The sequence below is a fragment of the Nomascus leucogenys genome, chromosome 14 (assembly GCF_006542625.1).
Source record: "Nomascus leucogenys isolate Asia chromosome 14, Asia_NLE_v1, whole genome shotgun sequence".
Classification (NCBI taxonomy): Eukaryota; Metazoa; Chordata; class Mammalia; order Primates; family Hylobatidae; genus Nomascus; species Nomascus leucogenys.
In genome coordinates this window covers 45,642,308-45,663,544 of record NC_044394.1, presented here as the reverse complement: position 1 = coordinate 45,663,544, position 21,237 = coordinate 45,642,308, and positions in this window count along the sequence as shown.

Below are 21,237 nucleotides of genomic sequence, written 5' to 3'. Positions count from 1 at the left end.
CCAGCTCAAAGGAGGCCTTTAAGTTGGGATTTCAAGGGTGCTGGAAATTTGCAAGATAGAGGTACTTGCTGTGGAGGGAAAGACGATATTCAGAAGCACAGTTACACAAGTTAAGAGGATGGCCAGCAGCAGCGGCTCACACTTGTAATCCCAGCACTTTCGTGAGGCTGAGGCAGGAGGATCATTAGAGCTCAGGAGTTCGAGACCAGCCTGGCCAACATGATGAAACCCCATCTCTACTAAAAATACAAAAATTAGCCGGGCATGGTGGTGGGTGCTTGTGATCCCAGCTGCTCGGGAGGCTTAGACAGGAGAATCGCTTGAACCCAGGAGGCAGAGGCTGCAGTGAGCTGAGATCATGCCACTGTGCTCCAGCCTGGGCCACAGAGCAAGACTCCATCTAAAAAAAAAAAAGTTAAGAGGAGCCACCAGTACTGGGGTGCAGGGTTTGGGGAGGAAATGATGGAAGATGAGGCATTTCAAAAGCAATGGAATAATGAACTCTGTCCTCCAATGACCTGATGCCCTGCCTGCTAAGGTCCAGCATTCTGATCTCATCTCAGCTGACATGTTCCAGCAGGACTGCACAGCGTCTTCTCGCTCATTCCTTGGGTTACAGCTGACATCTCCAAGTTATTTTTCCCTGGCTGCATTTCCAGGGTTTGCCTCAGAGAAGCTTATTCGCCACTTCCCTGCTCACATGCTCAGCCCTGAACAGCTCCTAATGTTGGTCTCCACTGGCCTCACATCCCACCACCTGGGAAGGTCCAAGGTCACGTGTTGCGTCAGTGACTTCACTGGGCACATTTTCTTCCAGATCATTTGCAAAAACATCAAAAGTTCACTTGCAGTGCTCCACACCAGGGTCCCCACAGATGAAACTGCTCCTGCCAGAGTGGCCTCTTTATTATTCCCTGTCTCTAAGTCATTTTTAGATTCATTTAATAAGCCCACAATGCTCACTGCATAGCATCCTAACTAAAGGCTTTAACATAGATTTGAGGACCAGGTAGACTACAATGGCTTAAGCCTCTAAGTCTCAGCTTCTCCGGAGGCTGAGACAGGAGGATCACTTATGCCCATGAGGTTGAGGCTGCAGTGAGCTATGATCGTGCCACTGCACTCCAGCCTGGGCAACAGAGCGAGACCCTGTCTCTTAATTAATTAATAATTAATTAAATACAGAATGAAAAGACATCATTAATGCACAGTAATTTTCATTACTATTTTTCAGGGTGCTTTAGAAACAGCAGGACCCCAGGCCGACTGAGTCAAAATTTAGGGATGGTTTGAGAGTTTACTGTTCAACCAATACTGAAAACCAGTGCCTCACACCAATTCCCCCCAGACAGAACCACCCAGTGGGGAAGTGAGGTTGTTGGGGTTCCCAGCTCAGCGGCTCCTCAGCTGTGAGATCCAGGCCAGGTCTCTTTCCCTCCATGAGTCTCAGTATCCTCTACGGAATGAGGAGTACATTTTGTGCTTCACAGATGATGAGAATCTCTGCCTTGTCAAAGGCTATTGGATCGTAATAAGCTCTACAAATACATCATTGTTCTTTTATTTTGCGAATTTCTTTTCCTGAGAGCTTTTGAGATCGTTTCAGAAGTGGGACTCTATCTAGGTAATGTTTTCACCTTTCTTCTCATGGCATTTATCTTTCTCTGCATTGCCTGACTGTCATTTGTGTGTCGGCGTCTTCCTCCCCTAAGATGCTGGGTATACCTTAAGAGCAACCAGTGGCCCTTCATCTTAATTTTTTTGGGAGACAGCGTCTTGCTTGTTGCCCAGGCTGGAGTGCAGTGGTGCAATCATAGCTCACTGCAGCCTCAACCTCCTAGGCTCAGGCAATCCTCCCACCTCAGCCACTTCAGTAGCTGGGACCACAGGCGCACACCACCACGCCTGGCTAATTTTTCAATTTTTTGTAGAGACAGAGTCTCACTATGTTGCCCAGGCTGGTCTTGCACTCCTGGCCTCAAATGATCCTCCGCCCTTCATCTTTTATCCTTGGAGGTCAGCATGGTTCTCGGCTCTCTGGCTTCCCAAAATGTTTGGGAAATGAAAGAAAGATTGCTTGATGGGTAGTCGCTGAGTAAACGTAGGCTGCCCAAAAATATCCCTGCAAACACTTTTTGTATAACAATGGCATTGAAGGCTGAAGAGGCCAGAGAGGTCTTTATGAATTGTTAACCAGTGATGTCTCCGGGGAAATGGCTTGTTCCTTCTGAATGATGGCTCAATTAACAAGGGGTTATGGTTGTAGCAACAGGGACATTTCTTTCATTAAATAAACATTTATTGAATTTCTATGATGCGTCAGGCACAGTTTAAGGGTCAGAGAATCAGACAAGAATAAATCCCTGTCCTCAGAGAACTTACAGCTTGGAATATACACAGGGAAAAAATGAATTAGGATACAAACGATCCTTCTGAAGTCACAGCTCAACTAAGAGAGGATATATTACAAGACTTTAAAAAGATCCACCATTAATTACTGTGGATTTTCTAAACTTAAAATAAAATGGGAGAAAGCCAGCGAGTGTGGGTTAAGTATGTGATCAAGATTGATGAAGCATCTGTTAGGCCAAAAGGAAAGCCTTGTTGCCTTCTTAAGAAAATAATTAGAATAGACAGAAGCTGACCTATTCAATGAGACATTAGGTAACCAGAGAGCAGATAAACTAAACAAAGCCAGGCTGCAGATCCCAATGCCAGGAGCCTCCATAACAGGGTGGCTTGAACAGCTCCTTGGCAGCAAATGGAGATCTTGGCATAGCTGGCATCAGAGAACTGGTGGCAGGAGAACAACTGACAAGATGAGCTTCCAGGCCAAAAACTACCCAAGAAAAAGAGGAACATGGCCGGGCATGGTGGCTCATGCCTGTCATCCCAGCACTTTGGGAGGCCGAGGTGGGCAGATCACTTGAGGTCAGGAGTTCAAGACCAGCCTGGCCAACATGATGAAACCTTTTCTCTCCTAAAAATGCAAAAATGAGCCGGGCATAGTGGCATGAGCCTGTAGTCCCAGCTACTCAGAAAGCTGAGGCAGGATAATCGCTTGAACCCAGGAGGCAGAAGTTTCAGTGAGCCAAGATCGCAATACTGCACTCCAGCCTGGGTGACAGAGTAAGCCTGTCTCAAAAACAAAAACAAAAACAAAAACAAAACACAAACAAACAAACAAACCCCACAAAACCAAAAAACCAAAAGAAAGGAAAAAAAAAGAGGGACAGGCAAATGGAAGGAGAAATCCTGCTTGGAGAAGGATGACATAAATATCAGGGGAGCCCTTGCACCTGCCCCACTGAAGGATGTGCTAGGGGATCCCAGGACTGGACATCCTATCTCAAGTCCTAGAGGGAATTTGCTGCACTCCTCACCCACACCTCCGTCCTCCATGCACACTGCCAGGCACCGGTCGGGATGGCAGGGTGGAGAGAAACGTTAACTGGGAGCAGTGACGTGGCCAGGGGAGTCCCGGGATTGATGGAGACCATTGATTTCCCACCACCTGGCCATGGGCTGGACAAATTGCTCATTGAACAGAAAGTCAAGGCCAAGTGGCTTTGAAAGTCAGTGGCTCTTTAAAAAAAAAATTCAAATTTATGGAAAAGTGTAAACACTAGTACAACGAACACATATACCTTTCCCCTAATGTTAACAGTTTAACACTTAACGGTGTTGACAGAGCGAAGTGCTTAAGTGTTGGTTATCCCCTCCCTATCTCTCCACCCTCTCCCTCTCTCCCTTTTTCTCTGTCTCCCTCTCTCTCTCCCTTCTCTCCCTCCTCCCCCATCTTTCCCTCTCCTTCCTCTCTCTGTTCCCTGCTCCCTTTCCCTTTCTTTCTCCCTCCCTCTCTTTTTCCCTCTGCTCTGTCTCCGCTTCTCTCTCTTCCTCTCTCTCTTTCCCTCCCTCTCTCCCTCCTTCCTCTCTCTCCCCTTTCTTCTCTCTCCCTCCCTCTTTCCCTCCCTCTCTCTTTCCCACTCTCTCTTCTCCTCTCTCTCCCCCAACTCTGGGTATCTCTGTCTCCATCTGTCTCTCTCTCTCTCTCTTCCTCCCTTCCCCTCTCTCTCCCTCTCTCTCTCCTCTCTCTGTTTCTCTCTCCTCCTCCTCTCTCCCTCTCCCCCCTTTCCCTCTCCCCCCTCTCTCTTCCCCTCTCTTTCTCCCTTCTCAGTCTCTCCCTTTGTCTTCCATGAGATGTCTATTTTAGCAGCAGAGGCTGTCAGCCCAGACTTCAGAATAGATCCCAGATCTGACCACTCTCAGCACCACCTTAACACATGGCGCTGTCCTCACCTCCTCCCACCTGCACTGTTACCACCGTTCTCCTTGCTTTCATTCTGGTCCCTGTACAAGTCTGTTCTTCATGCAGTTTCCAGAAAAATTCTTCTAGAATGAGCTTGTCCAACCCATGGCCCACAGGCCACATGTGGCCCAGGGCAGCTTTGAATGCAGCCCAACACACATTCATAAACTTTCTTAAAACATTATGAGATTTTTAAGCCAGGCGTGTTGGCTCACGCCTGTAATCCCAGCACTTTGGGAGGCCCAGATGGGTGGATTGCTTGAGGTCAGGAGTTCAAGCCTGACCAACATGGTGAAACCCCATCTCTACTAAAAATACAAAAATTAGCCGGCTGTGGTGGTGCATACCTGTAATCCCAGCTACTCGGGAGGCTGAGGCAGGAGAATCGCTAGAACCTGGGAGGTGGAGGTTGCAGTCAGTCAAGAACACATCAGTGCACTCCAGCCTGGATGACAGAGTGAGATTCCATCTCAAAACAAACAAACAAACAAAACAACAACAACAAAAAACATTATGAGTTTTTTTTACATTTTTCATTTTTAGCTCATCAGCTATCATTAGTGTTAGTGCATTCTATGTATGGCCCAAGACAATTCTTCTTCCAATGTGGCCCACGGAAGACAAAAGATTGGACACCCTGTTCTAGAAGGTAACAAGATGATGTCATTCCCTGTTCTCAACCATCTAGTGGCCCCCAGAACACTTAGACCTGCTCTGTTCAAGACGATAACAACCGCAAGTGGCTGTTGAGCACTTGAAACATGGCTTGTATGCTTTTCAAAACAAATTCTATTTGAAGTTCTTTGAGAAATCTCCAAACGACTTTCTACAGTGGCTGAACTCATTTCCATCCCCACCAACCATCTGCTTACACCAACAGTGTGTAAGCATTCCCTTTTCTCTGCAGCCCCACCAGCATCTGTTGTTTATTGACCTTATTAATAGTAGCCATTCTGACTGATGTGAGATGGTATCTCACTGTGGTTTTGATTTGCATTTCTCTGAATAGTGATGATGGGAATGTTTTTCATATGATGATTGGCTCCTTGTATATCTTCTTTTGAAAAGAGTCTGAACTACCATTTGACCCAGCAAGCCAATTACTGGGTATATACCCAGAAAAACAGATAATTATACCAAAAAGATGCATGCACATATATGTTCATCACCACATTATTCACAATAGCAAAGACGTGGGATCAACCTAGGTCCCCATCAGTGGAAGACTGGATAAAGAAAGTGTGGTACATATACCATGGAATACTATGCAGCCATGAAAAAGAATTAAATCATGTCCTTTGCAGCAACACGGATGGAGCTGGAGGCTGTAATCCTAAGCAAATTAATGCAGGAACAGAAAAGCAAATACTGCTTATCATCACATATAAATGAGAGCCAAACATTGACCACTCATGGACATAAAGATGGGAACAGTAGGCACTGTGGACTACTAGAAGGAAGAGGAAGGATGTAGGAGCATTGAAAAACTACCATTGGGTACTATGCTTACTACCTGGGTGCAATATACCCGTGTACAAACCTGCGTGTGTACCCCCCCATCTAAAATAAAAGTTGAAATTTAAAAACAAAAAACAAAAAGCAAGTTCTATACAGACTCATCAAAGCAGAATGAAAGCAAGAATGTCCGTGTTGTCACCTTAAAATTTGACAAAGAAATACTTCCAATTCATATATAACAATCATGACAAATTGTCATCAATCTGAAAATAATAAATTATTACAAGACATATGAAGAAATAAAAAAGGAATGTGGCTGGGTGCAATTGAGGAAATATTTAATTTAGTTTTATTTTTCATTAATTTAAATTTAAAAATTGATGTCCAGTTTTATTATTTGAAACTGTTTAAGTATAATTGGAACAACCTGGGTATGTGAATCTACTTTTCACCATAAACTTAAGAAATCCAAATATTGCTTAAGTATTTCTGATAAAAATTTAGGCTGGGCATGGTGGCTCACACCTCTAATCCCAGCACTTTGGGAGGCCATGGCAGGCAGATCATGAGGTCAGGAGATCGAGACCATCCTGGCTAACACAGTGAAACCCCGTCTCTACTAAAAATACAAAAAATTAGCCGGGCATGGTGGTGGGCCCCTATAGTCCCAGCTACTCTGGAGGCTGAGGCAGGAGAATGGCGTGAACCTGGGAGGCGGAGCTTGCAGTGAGCCGAGATTGTGCCACTGCACTCCAGCCTGGGCAATAGAGCGAGACTTTGTCTCAAAAAAAAAAAAAAAAAAAAAAAAAAATTAATAGCTGAGTTAAAAAGTTTTCTTTTTTTCTTTGTTTATTTTTATTTTTATTTTTAGTTGAGAAGTTCTGTAAGTATAAAAATGTGCACCAGATTTTGGAAAAATTTTATTTTTAAAATAGTTAAAAATATCTTGTAATTTTTTTACATTGATCACATGTCGAAATGTTAACATTTTAGATATACTGGCTAAACAACATATTATTTAAATTATTTTACCTCTTGTTTTTCTTCTTCTTTTTTTTTTTTCTGAGACAGGGCTTGCTCTGTCACCCAGGCTAGATGGAGGGCAGTGACATGTTCATAGCTCACTGCAGCCTCAAACTCTTGGGCTCAAGCAATCCTCATACCTCAGCTGGAACTACAGGCATGCCCCACCACAACTGGCTAATTTTTTACATTTTATTAGGGAGGGGGTCTCACTACATTGCCCAGGCTGGTCTTGAACTCCTGGGCTCAAGCAATCCTCCTGCCTTGGTCCCCCAAAGTGCTGGGATTACGAGTGTGCCCTACCACACCAGGCCAATTTTTTTAATTTTTAGTAGGGAGGAGGTTTCACTATGTTGCTCAAGCTGGTCTTGAACTCCTAAACTTAAGCAATCCTTCTGCCTTGGCCTCCCAAAGTGCTAGGATTACAGCCATGAGCTGTAATTACAGTCCGCAGTGCCCTACGACTACAGCACCAGCTGTAGGCAACATAATTCAATTCAGGGCCCAGCCAGCGCTCTCTGAGCTTTCCATTTGACTTGCACGTGTTTTAATCTCCTGGGATCCGGATCAATTTCCTCCTGGCCTGGCTCAATGAGAAGACCACATTTCAGCCACTTTAACTGGCGAGGAAATTAGCTTGATGTGTATGTTTGAGGCATGTTGATTTGTGTCATGATTCCCACCCCTCAAAATCTTTGCCATGTTGGCTCCAGTTCCTGAAAAGAGTGTTATAAAAGCCCCAACCCCTCCTTTTGCCAGGGACTTGCATGTACCCATTTCCCACCAAGCAGGGAGGCCAAAGGCACCTCGAGCGCTGAGGGGTGGCCCAAGATGCTGCACTCAGGGTGCAGCTAAGAGTGCATTAAAAGTGGGGAGTGTTCGGGAGCTGCAGCTCTTTGTGGTCTCAGGTGGCCAGGAAATAGGGTACATGGGCAGGACCCACTGTCCCAGAAGCTAGGCCCTGTCCCTGGCCTTGGCCTGGACTTTCTTACTGCCCGCTTCCACGGGGTGTCTCACCTATGCCCTCCGCCCAGCGCCTCCCTAGGGACCCTGGCTGCCCACCTGAAGGGGGTGACGGCTGGGCTGCCTCCCCGACGTGCCATCTGCTCCCTCCTTTGGGCACAGCAACTCTGAAGAGCAATCAGCCCCAGCCCAGGTGGGATCACTGCAATATGCGGCCTTCAAACTCCAATAATCCTGGCAATGCCCTGATCTCCGCAGTTAGTGAGACTCGCTGGTTTAGCTGAACACTTAGCGTACGCCAGGCCCTCACTCAGGGCTTCATGTGCCCAAAGATCAAGGTGCTGGGTGCCCTTTCACAGATGGGGAAGCTGAGGCGTGGGGTCACAGAGCCTGGTGCCCCACTGTCCCCATCTCCAGACTCTGCCCCCAACACCCACTTTCTGTTCACTGTGGACCCAGGATCAGCTGTGACAGCTCCCGAGGAGGCCCCCAGCACTCTGCTGGGTAGATGGTGTTACCTCCTTAAACCTCCCGGTGATGTGGACATTCACACCTTTGGTTGAGGTGTCCTGGAGAGGAATGACTTGCCCGAATCCCACAGCATGTACACGGAAGGCCCGGGTTCGAATTGGACTCAGTCTGAGCTGTTGCCCGAGGTCTTCTGCAGTGTATAGCCTTACAGCTATGAAGGCATTTTCTGGGCCTGGGTTGGAGCCCACCCTCACGCCCTGGCCACTGCCTCCTGATGGCCTGTGTGCATTCTCAGGCTGAAATGGGGACCCCTGTGGAGAGGGGCTAAGGAGTCCAGGTCTGTGTGCCAACCTCTCCAGGCCACTGCAGGGAAGGAAGATTGTATGGTCCAGCCAGGGACCCCAGGCCATGGGTCTGATGCCAGATCTGCCAGCCGTAGTCACCCAGTAGGAGACGGCGCAACAGCCCTGGGGGACCCATCAGCACCAGAGTCCCTGGCTCCTGGGGCCAGCATGCTGGGGCTCAAACCCCTGCCTGATGACTGTGTGACCCCAGCAGCCTCTCTGAGTCTCGGCCTTCCCACCCTTAAAGCAAGAGGTTCAGACCAGATCAGTGGTTCTTGGTCGTTCATGGGTCCTGTGTGGTGTGGGGTAAGCAGGCCAGTTTCCAGGCGTCGATGCCATCAGTAGTCAGCCCTGGGGCTGTGACTCTTGGTGTCTGAGACTGAAACAGACACCCCGTGACTTTCAGGAGATCATCCTGACGGGTAGGATCGTGGTTGCAGGTTTGCTTAAAAAGAAATTGTTTATTTGGGCTGTTCTGATTCCTGCAAGCAGGAGCTCAGATGTGCCTGTGGCTCAGCTTAAGCCTGGCCACCCGGGCCCTGTCCTGGGGGTGTCCACGAAACGGGATGAATAGAATCTGGGTCATCCACACCAAGAAGTCCAAAGCTTATATCTTAGACCAGTGGTTCTCAACTGGAGCCAATTCTGCCCCCCGGGAGAAATTTGGCAATGTCTGGGCATACTTTTTGTTGTCATACCTCAGGGGATGCTGTGTGCTAAAAGCGTCTAGTGGGCAGAGGCCAGAGATGCTGCTGAACATCCTACCAGGCGCAGACGGTCCAGACTCACCACAGAGAATGATCCTGCCCTGAATGCCCATGGTGCAGCCACAGGAAGCCCCAGCTGAGTGCTCGGTGTTGGGCCCTTGCCTAGAAGGATGAGGTCCAAGTGGTGGCCTGGCTTTCGGTGGCCTTTGTGGCCTAACCCAGCCTCAGCCCTGGGTGCTGGGCACTCTGGCATCATGTGCTAGGTTAGTCCCACTGGCACTTGTAGAGGGTGGGCTTTATGCAGGGAACTCTGGAAGGCTCAGATCCAGCCTTGGGCATCCATCTTCTCCCCATGAGGGACTCAAGCAGGAAATCAAAAGATTCTTCATTCTGTGGTGGGTGGCACTGGGAAGGGCCCTCCCTCCTCCTCCCTCAAAGCTCAAACCTGGATCTCCCACCAGCAGCCATCAGTGCAGGGTGGAGGGCGGGGAGGGGGAGGGTCAAAGTGACCCTCATGGAAGGAGGAGGTAAAGGACTGCCCAGGGCACATTGCTTTTGCCCACCGGCAAACCCGGCTTAGCCAGGGTCCTGGAGTTGCCCCATCAGGGCAGTGCTGGTCGGTTGCCACAGGCTAGGAGTGATTGTACGTTGGGGTCAGGGAGGGCCAGGAGCATCCTTCTCCAGACTCAGGTCCTTGGCTTTCCTACCAAGGAAGGGGTTCATGTACAAGCACAGACCAGGCCTCACCTGGACCCCAGATCCTCATCTGCAGAGATGGGGGCTCGCACCTGCCTCAGCCTCACGCAGCACACCTGGCCCTCATCACCTCCTCTCTTGGCCCACTGCCAGGCTCAGGCAGCCTGGAGTTTTGGTTAAGGTGCAGCTGGACGTGCTGGGCAGCCTGACCTCAGCTCTCCTGGTCCTGGAGAGGACTTTTGTTAGAGACACACAGCATTTGTTTTAACATAGAAAATGTGACGTTAGTTTGTCTATGAGGCAGTCCTGAGCCTCCCTGTCAAATGCCTCACCTCCTGGGTTCATGACCCTCACAGAGGTCAGAAGTCACAGTGGGCCTACACTTTTCATTCCTAGTGAACCCATGCTAGCTCCTGGTGTTACAGAATCTTTTGGGTGTCATCTTTTTAGCTGGAAACCTCTGTGACCAGTGGCGTCTTTGCCTGAGTTTTTGTCCTGCATCCAGGAAGAATGAGGTACGCAGACAAGTAGAGGGTAAGTAAGACAAAGAGGAGCTTTATTGAGTGTTAGAACAGCTCAGAGGAGACCCACAGTGGGTAGCTCCTCTCTATAGGCAGGTTGTCCCATTGAGTGTTCAGCTCTCAGCAGAGAGGAAGCCCCAGAGAGGGTAGTGGCTCTCTGCAGGCAGGTTATTCTGACGTCTCCGCAGGTCTCTGAAGCTCTCAGCAGAGAGGGTAGCTCCTCTCTGCAGCTGATCAACTTGTCATCTGCTCAGCTCTGGCTGAGCCCAGAGTTTTTATGGGCCTTGGAGGGGAGAAAGTGCGTGCAGATTGGTCCATGGGTAGCCATGGGCAGGCCCAGAAAAGGCACCACAAATTTCCATTTAGGTTGGTGGGACTGGAAGCCCAGCCTCCAGCCTTCAGGCCCTCCCTGGCCCTAAAGGTGGAGCCTCACTGGGGACCTGTCCCCTTCCTCCCAGGGATGTGCCTGCCTCTTGCTGCCATTCATGGCACCAGGGCTTGGCCCTGACTTTGCTTTGAGATCAAAGCAGGCACTGACAGCAGGGAAAAGCTAGGCAGTGGGAACAGGCACTTTGAAGCCTGCAAGGGCAGTGGGGGCCTTCCCAGGTCCCTGAGTGCAGAAATTCCTGAGTCTGCAGCTACAGTTTTGGTGGCTGCTGCTGTGCCTGGGAGGGTAGGGCTCTTGCCTGCTCCTGTCCCCACAAGAGCACAGGGATGCTCAGATCTGCAGCCACAATTTGGGTGGCTGCAGCCCCACCTAGGAGGGTGGGGCTCCAGCCTGTTCCATGGAGTGTGCAGCCCTGGCCATGCCTCCCTGCTGCAGTCTGCATGATGGCAGTGGCAGGCCATCTTGGAGCAGCCACCGCCATCACTGGTGCTCACCCCTTCCTTCTGCTCCCTGGGCTCCTGGATATCCCTTAGCTTCTGCCCTGAATTGGGTCAAGCTCCTGGATTTGCCTTTTGGGGCTCCTCATTCTCCCTCCAGAAATGCCAGAGCTCTGTCTGCCCTTCTCTGGATGAGGGGTCCTGGTGGGCACACACAGGCTCCTGCTGGAAATCATCTGATGCCTGCAGCCTCCTCCCCAGGTGGCCCCTGCTCCCCATCCCCAGTGGGGGCTCTGTCCCTCCTGGGAGGGACTGCTTCTCCCCTAGGAGCCCTCCACCTCCCTTGGCAAGGGCTGGGAACCCCCTAGGGGCTCAGGGTGTACACTGAGAGGACTTGGGGTGTGGACCTTCCCACGGAAATTTCTGCAGTTTACACGTTTGCCAGAAGTATCATTTGCCAATTGTGCTTGATCTCTGGAGCCACCTGGGTGTTGATTAAACATTCAGATTCCTAGCCCCTTCCCTGAGATATTTCAGAGAAGTGGGCCTGGGGTGATGCTAAAAATTGGCTGGTCAGGCAAGCTGGGGACACTCCATCCAGGGTCTACCTCTGGTGCCCCCCTCTCTCAAAATCTTCAATAGCTCCCCAGTGACCATAAGTAACATCCTGCTCCTTAGCCTGGCACTCCGGCTGTCTGTGCATGTGCCCTTGCCTGCCCCTTTCCTCTGCTCCATAACCTGCTGGGCCTCCAGGAGCCATTGCTCACAGGGCTCCATCATTTCAACTTCTGCTCCCCATCGCCACATGGCCAAGCCCTCCTGTGCTTGTTTTATAGTGTGTATATATTACTACAAACTGAGCGGCTTACAACCACATCTATTTATTAGCTCACAGTTCTGTACTTAAGAACTCCAGCCTGACGTGGATGCCTGCACTGCTCAGGGTCTCCCAAGGCTGCAATCAAGGCATCCCAGGGCTGGATCTTATCTGGAGGCTTTGGGAGGGATCCTCTTCCAAGCTCATTTGGGCTTTTGGTAGAATTCAGTTCCTTGTGGCTGTAGGACTGAGGTGCCCATTTCCTGGTCAGCTGTCAGCCAGGGGCCACTCTCAGCTCAGAGAGCTCCTGCATTCCTCACCTCAAGGCCCCTCCTTCTCCGAAGCTAGCGATGGCAGGGCTTCTCATGCTTCACAGCCCTCTGAATGGCCCTGTGGCCACAAGTCAGTAAAAACTGTGCCTGGAAAGGGCTTTCGTGATGGGGCCAGGCTCACTGGGAAAAATCTCTTTTTGACAAACTCAAAGGCAACTGTATTAGTCAGGGTTCTCTAGAGGGACAGAACGAACAGGATATATGTATATAAGAAAGGTAGTTTATTAATGAGAATTGAGTCAGATGATCACAAGGTGAAGCCCCACAATAGGCCATCTACAAGTTGAGGAGCAAGAAAGCCAGTGGTGGATCAGTTGGAGTCTCAAAACCTCAAAAGTAGGGAAGCCAACAGTGCAGCCTTCAGTCTCCAGCCCGAGACCCCCTGGCAAACTGCTTGTGTAAGTTCAAGAGTCCAAAAGCTGAAGAACTTAGAGTCTGATCTTCAAGGGCAGGGAAGCATCCAGCACGGGAGATAGATGAAGGCTGGAAGACTCAGCAAGTCAGCTTCTTCCACTTTCTTCTGCCTGCTTTTTCTAGCTGCACTGGCAGCCCATTGGATGGTGCCCACGCACACTGTGGTGGGTCTTCCTGAGAGTGGGTGTTCCCCTCAGTCCACTGACTCAAATGTTAATCTCCTCTGGCAACACCCAGAAACAATACTTCGCATCCTTCAATCCAATCAGGTTGACACTTAACCATCACAGCAATTGATTAGCAATCTTAATTACATCTTTTGCCATGGACCACAACAAAACCATGGGTGTGACTTCTGTTCATACTCATGGTCCTGGGACTAGGGTAGGACATCTTGGGATGGTTTAGGATTCTGTCCACCATACCTTGATTCCATTCCAGGCCCCCTGCACCTGCCTTGGTCCTGCTGCAGTGTGCTCAGTGATATCATGGGCTCCTCATGACCTCATGTACTCTTGCCATAGGACTGGGGGTCCTGGCAGCAGATTGTGAACGCCCCATAGTCCCCACTCCAGGAGGCTGGGCCATGCAGTGGAAGGAGCTCAAGCTCTGAGCCTGACAAGCATGGGTTCAAATCCCAGCTCCACCAGCTGTGTGACTTCAAGCACTTCCTTCTCTACCTCAGTTTCCTCATCTGCACAATGAGTCCAGTATCACCATTTCACAAGACTGTGCCAGGCGCAACAAACAAGCACCTGCTCCTTATCTAGAGGAACCAATACACACTCAGTGTCACCCAAGCAGGAGTTGCTGGGGTTCAGGAGATGCTTGTCAGTCACACCAGTCATAACATGCAAGAAGGCAGCCAGGGCAGGGCAGCAAGAATGGGGTGACACTGGACATGCTGAGTTGGGCTCAAAGTCAAGTTCAAAAAAGTCCAGGTCAGGTCTCTGCCCTCTCCAGCCTGTAACAATGCTGGTTATGTATGCCAGCTGCTTCCTAGAAAATCATTCATTCATTCATTCAATAGTTGTTTAATTGAGCACTGACTATATGCCAGGTTCTGTCTTACACCTTGGGGATAGAGCAGTAACCAACGCAGGTGTTGCAATGACCCCTGTGGAGCTCATGTACTGGTGGGAGACAGACAGGAAAAAACAATGACATAGTGTCCTCTGTGTCACCAAGGGAACAGCAAGTGTTATGGTAGCAAATATCAGAGATTGTGTTTGTGGGGAGGAGTGTGGGCCCCCTCTGATATGGGACATTTAAACTGAGGCTGCATAAAACCAGAGGAGAGCCCTGTGCTGAAAGAGAGAGCACATACAAAAGTCCTGGGGCAGGAACCACCTTGGACTTGTTCAAGTAACAGAAGGAACAACATGGAGAATGGAGAGGAGACAAGAAGCGGGCTCATTTACATGATGAGACTGGGGAACAGGCAGGGGCCAGAAGATGCCATGCTGCAGGCCAGATCAGGACTTTGATTTTATTCAGAGAGCAATGGGGAGCCACAGAAGGTTTAAGCAGGAGAAGTGGCCTGATTCGGCTTGCATTTATCAAAGACTCCTCCGGCTGCCAGCTGGAAGATGCACTGCAGAAGGTCAGGAGAGGATGCAGAGGAGCAGTTGGGGCCTATTTCATCTTCTGGGTGGACTCAGACCAGTAGGTAGCAGTGGTGGAGGTGGGAGGGTAGGAGCAGAATCTGTTTTGGAATGAGGGCCAAAGGCCTTGTGAATGGATTCGGTGTGGGAAGCGGAAAGGATGAAGAAGTGAGGGCAGCTCCTCGAATTCCACCTTGAGAAACTGGCATGAGGCTTTGTAGTGGAGGAATCAAGCATCCAACTCTGGTGACAGTGACACAAACACACCCTGCAGGCAGCCCCTGGGGAGGAGGTTGGGTTACATGTGCACTCACAGGTGCGAGTGCTGGGCTCGGGCCCCAGGCCCTTATCTTGTGACCTCGGTGTCCTTACCTCCCCCGCCAGCCTGCCAGCCCCCAAAGGTGGGGACGTGTTCTCTCCACATCCCAGGACCTCACTCCAGACTGGAGCATCACGGGTGCTCAGGAATGCCTGTCCAGTGGGAGGACAAATGAACTCAGAGCACGAGGGTGCAGACAGGCCCTGCTTTGTAAGCTCGCGAGGACTCAGGGGGATCCAGCAGCTGGGACAGGCCTGGCACGGCAGCTGTTCACTAAATGGGAGCTGTTACTATTATTTAAATCACTTTTAATAGTCCCGTTCCCACACAAAACACATCCCAGTGTGACCAGTCCAGAAGCCCCTTGCCAGGGCACCAGAAAAACTGTTTGTACCCAGGAAAATACTGAAGATGAAGTCATCTTTCCTTTTATAATCTTAGATCTAGGGTGACCGACCATCCCTGTTCTCCCAGTACTGAGGGTTCCTGAGATGTGGAACTTCTAGTGCTAAAACTGGGAACATCTCAGGCAAACCACACTCAGACCTGACTCCATCATTACAGCCCACACTGGTCCACATGGAGCAGAGTGAAGGTAGGAGGGTGTGCTGTCTCCTCCCACAGCAAATCCATCCATCCATCCTGTATTAAACATCCATCCATCCATCCATCCTGTATTAAACATCCATCTGTCTGTCCATCCATCCATCCGTCCATCCATCCTCCCAGTATTACACATATTCATCCATCCATCTTTCACTCTCACCAAACCCTCACCTCTGTTCTACATGCTGGGAACATGGGGATAAGTCAGATGTGGCACTGGCCTTAAGATGTCTAGCCTGGAAGACACAGAGGAGGACCCTGGCCAAAGGCCAATGTGGTGTCATGGGCACACGGGCTGTCTAAATTGGAAACCTGACCCTGTTGCTCCCCTGTATGGAACCAGTTCATGGCTCACACCATGCTCAAGGTCCAGCCCAGGATCCTTGGGTGGGCGATCAAGGCTCTGCCTCCACTCCAGCCACACGGAACTTGTCTCTCCCCACAGGGGCCATGCTCTTCCGGATCTCAGCTTCTTGCAGGTCACCTCTGCCAGAAACCCTCCATGTTCAGAGAAGGCAGACCCAATAGAGGCAGCTGCTTAAAAAGAGAGTCCAGAGTCCTTGCTGCCCAGAGAAAAGAAAGAGGCCCCAGGGCACCTGTGAGTCCACCATGGGCCTGGCGGAGGGAGGTGTGGTGGGCTTCTCCCCTACACTCCTGTACTTCAAGGAGGCCTGGGCAGGGCACATGGATGCCTGCCCCAACGCCCTGTGCAATTAGGGACTGGTCCTGCTTATGGCCACCCCACAGTCAGCTCCTCTCTGCCTTCTCTGGGAACTGTGGGGCTGGTGGAGGGAGGTGGTCTGGCAGTGGGATCAGGCACCTGGCTTGTCCTCCTGGGCCACACCCTAAGCTCTGCCTGGCACAGGCCTGTAGGGTCAGGACATAGAACATGCACTGATTGAATGCCCGTGTGCGCTGGGCACTGTACTCGTTTTTAGTTTAATTGTTTTTTTTTTTGAGACGGAGTTTTGCTCTTGTTGCCCAGGCTGGAGTGCAATGGCGTGATCTCAGCTCACCGCAACCTCCGCCTCCCAGGTTCAAGTGATTCTCCTGCCTCAGCCTCCCAAGTAGCTAGGATTACAGGCATGTGCCACCACACCCAGCTAATTTTGTATTTTTAGTAGAGACTGGTCTCTACTAAAGACCATGTTTGTCAGGCTGGTCTTGAACTCCTGACCTCAGGTGATCTGCCCGCCTCGGCTTCCCAAAGTGCTGGGATTACAGGCATGAACCACCACGCCTGGCCAGGTTAATCTTTTTTTTTTTTTTTTTTGAGACGGAGTCTTGCTGTGTCGCGCAGGCTGGAGTGCAGTGGCTGGATCTCAGCTCACTGCAAGCTCCGCCTCCCGGGTTCACACCATTTTCCTGCCTCAGACTTCCGAGTAGCTGGGACTACAGGTGTCTGCCACCACGCCCGGCTAATATTTTGTATTTTTAGTAGCGACGGGGTTTCACTGTGTTAGCCAGGATGGTCTCGCACTCCTGACCTCGTGATCCGCTGCCTGGGCCTCCCAAAGTGTTGGGATTACAGGCGTGAGCCCCTGTGCCCAGCTGGTCAATCATTTTTGAGTTAACTCATTCCCCTGACAGAAGAACCCCATGGAGTGTGGGCTCATGATTACTATGCCTGGGCTGGGGACATTGACAGTTCTACCTGCGGTCACACATAAACATACGCCACACACAACACACACCACACACAAACACACACACCACACACATGCACACATCACACACACGCACACACACCATACACACCACACACAACACATACACAGCACACAAACTTACAACACACAAACACACAAACACAACACACAAACACACCACACAACACACACAAACACACACACCACATATGCACACACACACAACACCATACACACACACCACACAACACACACAACACAGAAACACACAGCACACACAGGTAAGAAGTAGCTGAGTTCCATGGAGCCCAAAGGTGACCATCAGGGCCCCAGGGTATCCTGACTTTGGAGACATCAGTCCTTGACAGGTCTCCATGCTGACTGGGAACCAGAGAGGCTTCCACTCCCAGCAGAAGCACAGGCTCCACCTCCGCCCACTCAATCACCCCCTACTCACAACAGGCGTGGGGACCCTTGGGCCTGGATCCCGGCCACCCTCACATTCGAGATGATCAGAGCCATGATCCCATATGGGGGGACAGTGGACCTGCCTGTGGTCATGCAGACCTCTGAGGCCTGGGAACAGCCTTCAGAGCCCCAGCTGGGTGGAGGCTCAGACACAGCCGCCCTGTTGCCCTGGGGACTCCTGCTGCCTGTGTGTGGTGTGTGTGTGTGGTGTGGTATGGGTGCATGGTGTATGAATGTGGCGTGTGTGCGTTGTGTTGTGTGTGGTGTTCGCGTGTTGTGTGTGGTGTGTTGTGTGTGTATTTGTGTTGTGTCTGTATGGTGTGTGTGTGCTGTGTATGTGTTGTGGGTGGTGTGTGGTGTGTTTATGTGTGTTATGTCTAATGTGTGTGTGATGTGTTATGTGCGTTGTGTGAGTTGTGTTTTCTGTGTTTGTGATGTGCGTGGTGTGTTGTGTGTGTTGTGTGTGATGTGTGTTTGTGCATGGTGTGTTGTGTGTATTGCATTGCATGTATCTGTTGTGTGTTGTGTTTGCGTGTGGTGTATGTGTGTTGTGTTGCATGTTGTGTGTATTGTGTTTTGTATGTGTTGTGTGTGTTATATGGTGGCTGTGTGTTGTGGGTTGTTTGTGTGTTGTGTGTGTAGTGTGTGGTGTGTGGTGCGTGTTGCGTTTGTGTGGTGTGTCGAGTGTTGTGTTTGTGTGATTTCTGGTGTGTGCTGTGTGTGTGGTAAGTGTGGTGTTTGTTCTGGGTTGTATTATGTGTGTTGTGTGTGTTGCATGTGGTGTGTGTGTGTTGTGTGTGGTGTGTAATCTGTGTATTGTGTGTTTGTGGTGTGTTTGTGTGTTGTGTGGTGTATGTTTCTGTGTTGTGTGTGTTGCGTGTGTTGTGTTGTGTGTTTGTGTGTGGCATGTGTTGTGTTTGTATGGTGTATGTGTGTTGTGTGTGCTGTTTCTGTGTTGTGTGTTGTATGTTTGTATGTTGTGTATGTGTTGTGTGTGGTGTATGTGTATTGTGTGTTGTGTGTGCGTGTGTGGTGTGTTGTGCTTGTGTTATGTGTGGTGTGTCTGTATGATGTGTATGTTGTGTATGTGTTGTGTGTGGTGTGTTATATGTGTTGTTTGTGTAGTGTTTGTGTGGTGTGATGTGTTTATGTGTGTTTTGTGTGATGTGTGTGATGTGTTATGTGCATTGTGTGGTGTGTGTGTTGTGTTGTGTGGTGTATGTGTGTTGTGTGTGTGGTGAGTGGTGTATGTGTGTTGTGTGCTACGTGTGTTGTGTGCGTGTGTATTGTGTGTTGTGTGTGGTGTATGTTTGTGTGGTGTGTGTTGTGTTTTTATGTGGTGTGTGGTGTGTGTTGTCTGTGGTGTGTCTGTGATGTGTGTGTGGTGTGTGTGGTGTGTGTGTGGTGTGTGTGGTGTGTGTGTGGTGTGTGTGTGGTGTGTGGTGTGTGTGGTGTATGTGTGTTGTGTGTGTTGTGTGTGGTGTATGTTGTTTGTGTGTGGTGTATGTGTTTGTGTGGTGTGTTTGTGTGTGGTGTATGTGTGTTGTTTGTGTGTGGTGTGTATTGTTTGTGTGTTGTGTGTGTGTGTTGTGTGTGGTGTGTGTGTGGTGTATGTGTGTTGTGTTTGTGTGTGGTGTATGTGTGTTTGTGTGTGGTCTATGTGTGCTGTGTGCGCGTGGGCTGTGAGCTTCTCCCACCCCACATTTCCCCAACCTTGGAGCCATTCAAAGACCCTCGGAGACCACGGTGGAGAAACCTGACCCCGTGGTGGGAGCGACTAGCTGGGGTGGGAGCGACTCGCTGGGTTGCGAGCAGCCGGGACCCCGCTCAGCCCCGCCCTTCTCCGCGCCCTTCTCCGCGCGCCGCCTCTCCCCGCGGCCGACAGGGGACAGAACCACGCCGCAGTCCCTCTGCGCTCTCAGGCGCGGCTCCGCCTCCCTCTCTCCCGGGGAAACCAAGGCACTGAGACGCAGCCGAGGCTGCGAACGAACCCGGGCATCCCGCCCACCGACCGTAACCCCCTCCTCTCCCGGATGAACCCCGCCCGGCCGGTCCCAGAGCCGACCCCACCTCGGGCCGGAAGAAGATCGGGTGGAGGCTGGCGCGGCTGGGTCGGGGGTCAAGCGCCCAGACCCGCAGCAGGGACGCCGCCGGTGCAGTCCATGTGGTTCCAGCTCCGCCACAGCCCGACAGCTCCTGGCGATCCGCCCCATTAAAGGGCACCGAGACTGAGGCTGGCGGCAGTGGGGACGGGGTCCCGGGCCCCGGGAAGGGATGGAGTTCCTGCCTCATGGCCCTGGGGCCTGGCGTGGCTCCGCCGCCCGACACCTCCAGCCCCTGCGCGCCTGAGTCCCAGCGCCCTCAGTGCCGCCGCCGGGTGGCAGCATCCGCCCGCGCCCGAGATGCGCCCGCTCCCGCCACTGGCTGCGAGGGCCAGGCCAGACCCTCCTGCTCCCCACGTCCAGCTTCCAGGCCGTGAAATGGGGGTGGCTGCCCTAGAGTGGGGCTCTGGGGAGCAGAGGCCACCCAGGGGTGGAGCTGCTATTGCCATTTCACTTCTTCCTGTGCCTCGGTTCCCCTGTCTGTACTGATCGCCAACGTCCGTTTTATCTGGGAAGCCTCCCTATCGGCGCACGGGGCTCGGCGGCACCAGGGGCCTCAGATCGAGGGGCCCAGGAATGAACTGCACTGGGGTCGTGGCAAAGGTTCAGGGATTTGGAGGGATTAAGAAGGGATCGGGGCAGGGGGTCTGGCGGGACTGCGGGGGCAGGGGAGGCAGGCTCTGAGCTCGAGGTCCCTACCCAGGCTTGGCCAGGTGGGAGAGGGCAGCCGGATGCACACACAGACTCTCGCCTTGGTGGCCGCAGTCCCTGCTGGTCCTCGGGGACTGAGCTCTTCCCTGTCCCGTCCGCCTGCAACACGGGGAGCCATCCAGGGCTGAGAAAGCACAGAGCAGGCAGGGAGCCTGGCCCGGACAGCGATCTGGCTGTGGGTCTGGGTCCTGCCCCCTGAGGACAGACGAGGCTTGGCGCAGTAGGGTCTGCGGGACTCTGGCGCTCGTTCGCTCTGGGCTGAATCAGGCTAGATGGGCTTTGGGTGTGCGCGGCACCGAGTCAATCTGATTTCGGGCACTCCTCAGGGAAACAGAACACAGCTGGGCGCTGCAGAGGAGGCCACGAAAACCATGGCGCAGGTGCAGGGACTCTGGGGGCCAGGAGCCTCCCCTAGTGCCGGGGAAGCCCCTCAACCTCCTTCCACAGGCCTCCATCACGGCACTTGGCCAATGGGTTCTGCAGGAGGTCACGCATGCCATCTCCCTGCGTGTGGCCAGGTTAGCCCGTCTGTCATCTTTCAGGTCCCAAAGCTGGGCTAGCGCAGGTGGCAGCAGTGCTGGGACCTGGGGTTGTGGGAATCTCCCGTTGAGGTTTGCTGGAGTGGCAGCGATGCCTGGACTAAAAGGATGGCCCCAGAATACCCCATGCGGATTTTTGGGGGTCAGGAAAGTGCACTCGGAGAGGCAAAGGGAGTGGGTGGTCTCTCCCTCCCCCACCGGAAACTGAAAGCCAAGTGGCCACCGCAACCTGTACCAGTAGTTTCCCGCCCCCACCTGTACCCCCGCCCCTACCCCCGCCTGCGTGGAGGAGCGCAGGTGTCTCTTCCGAGCCGCACCCTCCCTGCACCCCCACCACCCATCACCCAAGCCCTCTTCCC